The 3,885-nt window shown below is 48.8% G+C and overlaps 1 non-coding gene across 1 annotated transcript; it reads right to left on the reverse strand.

Annotated features, from left to right (window-relative positions):
- Window positions 1–32: 32 nt before the first annotated feature.
- Window positions 33–173, reverse strand: LOC116548021. The gene has a single exon (XR_004267276.1). It is a non-coding gene; the product is annotated as a U4 spliceosomal RNA (small nuclear RNA).
- Between the last annotated feature and the right edge of the window lie 3,712 nt (window positions 174–3,885).

Genomic DNA, 3,885 nt, shown 5'->3' on the forward strand with positions numbered 1-3,885 from the left:
ATTTATTTTTTTATTTTATTTATTTTATTCCATCCCCATAGAGACTGCCAAAAATTTCCAATGCCGACTATATTTCCAGTCCTCATGGCGGGGTATTGGGAAAAGTTTTCAATTAGCAATAATTGGGCCTTGGACAAACCTCATTGGCTACAACACTGCCACTGTGCAAAGCTATATTTTTGTATTTTTAGTAGAGACTGGGTTTCACAATGTTGGCCATGCTGCTGTCCAACTCCTGGCCTCAAGTGATCTGCCCTCCTCGGCCACTCAGTGTGCTGGGATTAAGTAATCATATCTGTGATCCCAGTTCATTAACATACAAATAGGATTACTTAATGTTTGTTTATATAGGTTATTAAGAACAGTGTTGTCTCTTATAAAGGATTGTGATCAGTTTGTGTCAGGCTATTAGTATTGTTACTTTTTTATGTCACCATTGATTTTAACAGTAATTTATGAGTGTACTATTATCTTTAAAGTAAAACATTTTTAAATTAAGAATGCTTTTTGCTTAAAGTACTGGTATATATTTATAAGTTTTGGGTCTTTATTTAGTTATTAACTTGTTCTTGCAACCATAAATATTTTATAACCAAAGGTGCTCAATCCCTAAATATATAATCCAACAAATTTAACCTCTGTGTGCGTGTGTGTGTGTGTGTGTGTGTGTGAGAGAGAGAGAGAGAGAGAGAGAGAGACAGGGTCTGACTCTGTCTCCCATGCTTGAGTGCAGTGGTGCAATCATGGCTGGCTCACTGTGGCCTCAAACTCCTGGGCACAAGTGATCCTCCCACCTCAGTCTCCTGGGTAGCTGGGACCACAGGCATGCGCCACCATGCCAGCTAATTTTTATAGTTTTTTTAGACATGAGGATCTCGATATTTTCCCAGGCTGCTCTTGAACTCCTTATCTCAAGTGATCCTCCCGCCTTGGCCTTCCAGAGTGCTGGGATGACACTCATGAGCCCTGCACCCTGCCCAGATTTAGCTTTTTCTAAAGCTTTTATTTAAAATAAAGTCACTGTGGTTAAGATGTCTCTGACGGTTTTGCATTTTAAGTGCAAAGACTATGTTGAGTGAATTTTTCCATCAGCTGTAAAATGTGCATCCATGTTTATTTCATTCCTATGGTTTCCAATTAATTGTCCCTTCTTCCTTTTTAGAAACACAGGCGCTAGTGGGCTCCGTGTCAGTTTGCATTTCCAGAACGATGGCACTGAACACTCTGCGCTCCGACTTCAAGTGGTGCAGAGGGACGGCCGCCAGAGGGCGCGCGTCCTCCGCCAGGGCTGTGAGCGCAAGGGCCCTGCAGTGCCCCCGGCCACCAGCAGAGGGCGCGCTGGAGCAGGCAGCATAACTGCCTAAGGGCCGCGCTCCTCTAACCATCAGAAGCCTGGCTCTACACAGGCTTACAACTCAGATATGACACGTGAGGGGGTCTTGGGGTTTACAGTTCTAGAAATTACATGTGGAAGGGTCTTGGTGCATGGAGTAGGTGTGGGGTGGGGGTTTGAATTCATTTAAGTTAAAACGACGCCTTCCAAGGGTCTTGGTCCATGGAGTAGGTGTGGGGTGAGGGCTTGAACTCGTTTAAGTTAAACAACGCCTTCCGGAAAGATTCCCCCACGCCATGCCTGCGATCTATGAGGTGGCGCGCGGTCGGCCAACCTTTACTTCTATTGAAATGCAGTGTGGGGCCGGGCGCGGTGGCTCACGCCTGTAATCCCAGCACTTTGGGAGGCCAAGGCGGGTGGATCACTAGGTCAAGAGATTGAGACCATCCTGGTCAACATGGTGAAACCCCGTCTCTACTAAAAATACAAAAAATTAGCTGGGCATGGTGGCGCGTGCCTGTAATCCCAGCTACTCAGGAGGCTGAGGCAGGAGAATTGCCTGAACCCAGGAGGCAGAGGTTGCGGTGAGCCGAGATCGCGCCATTGCACTCCAGCCTGGGTAATAAGAGCGAAACTCTGTCTCAAAAAAAAACAAAAAACAAAACAGAAATGCAGTGTGGAAGTCAAGGGGGAGGTCATCTTAGATGCTTGGGTCTCCTTCCTCACCAGGTCACCTCCTCCCTGCACACAACCACTCTCCCACCTGCGCTACTTTCCAGTCTCACTCACAATCACTCTGAGCAACTGTGGAAAGAGGACAGCTGTGGAGCCCATCCCTTGTCCAAGTCACTCTGCTGAGAGACCTGATAACTCGACTCACTGAACCCTGGACTGCCCTGGGGAGAATACCTCTGTCCCTGTATTTCAGACAGAGACTATCAGGCGGTCAGGCACGGTGGCTCACACCTGTAATCCCAGCACTCTGGGAGACCGAGGCAGGTGGATCATGAGGTCAGGAGTTCAACACCAGCCTGGCCAAGATGGAGAAACCCCGTCTCTACTAAAAACACAAAAATTAGCTGGGCGTGATGGTGGTCACCTATAATCCCAGCTATTCGGGAGACTGAGGCAGGAAATTGCTTGAATCCGGTGTCAGGTCTCCATATGCAAACCTAGAGCCTCAAAGTCTGAAGTTTTGCTTGCCTCCTGATCGTCTCCCACCCCCCGCCTGCGTTCGCCATTGTCCCTGAGCGCCCAGTAGAGCTTCCCCGGACAAGCCCCTCACCCAACCCTGCCATCTCAACTCTTCTTATGAATGTGAATACCCCTCACCCATCCTGTCATCTTAACTGCTCTTCTGCCTCACCCCAGCGGCCACTGTAACTGAACTTGTGGTCATGTACACTCCTTGCCCCTACCCACCACTGTAACTGATCTTACTCTGTAACTTTCCACTGCCCGCCCCAAACCTGTAAAACCAACTCCTATCCCACTGCCCTTTGCTAACGCCCTTTTCGGCCTTAGTCGACCTGCACCCAGGTGAATAAACAGCCACGTTGCCCACACAAAGCCTATCTGGGGGGTTATCTTCATTCAAAGTGCGAATTTTCAACATTTTGGTACCAAAACCCGGGATGGGGGAACTCCTTCAGGAGACCAAACCCCCGTCCCTGCTCTTGTGCTCCCTCCATGAAGAGATCGACCTACCAACCCAGGTCATCAGACCAGCCCACACACACCACCGGCTGTCTTGGTAAGCAGTCTCTCTTTTTTGTTTTCCCATTCTTTTATCTTTTCCTTTCCATTTCCTCCCGCTTTCGGTTTCATCGTTTTTCCACCACAAACACAAGGAAAATCAGGTAAACCAGGTTCTTCCGTGAGGTTCGGGACCCAAAAAACCCTATGTAGGTCATGGACCCAGGTTCCCCAGGGGCTTGACTATCATGGAGACGTTCGCCCTAGTCACTCACCCACCAGGCTCAGGGCCAATATTGGTGGCAGGTCAACATGCAGGACGCTCTCTTTGACTGCTCACCAACGACAAGGTTCAGCCCAGGCTCACCGAGGGACGCCTGTTGAGCGGCTGGGTTGTGTGCCTATTCTCCTTGTCTCTGCTGTCTTTCCAGACCATGAGCAATCAACCATCCTCTACCCCTCCCTCCTCTCCGCTGGCCTGTGTTCTAAGAACCTCAAACAATACAAGTTAAACAATGGCTCCAATTGGCCAAAAATGGCACCTTTCACCTCTATTTCATGAAATTAAGACAATTTTTGTCACAATGTTGTATTTGACCAGAGCGTAGAAAGTTATCACAAGACAAAAGTATGCCAGATTTGCAGGGTCATTTTTATTATGCCGGCGACCACAGAGGACTCACGTCTCTCCAACCTGTGGTGGCAACAGGAGGGTGCCACGATTTTTTATACCCGAAAAACCACCTTGGGAGTGGGGGTGAGGGGCGGGGATGGGGATGAAAAGGCTTCAGACATTCCGAGGGCTAGTGGATTCTGTAAATTACCTCCTGGGCAGAGATGAGGGTGGGGGTCTCCGG

The sequence above is a fragment of the Sapajus apella genome, unplaced genomic scaffold, assembly GCF_009761245.1.
Source record: "Sapajus apella isolate SASKATOON/1434 unplaced genomic scaffold, GSC_monkey_1.0 scaffold6311, whole genome shotgun sequence".
Taxonomy (NCBI): Eukaryota; Metazoa; Chordata; class Mammalia; order Primates; family Cebidae; genus Sapajus; species Sapajus apella.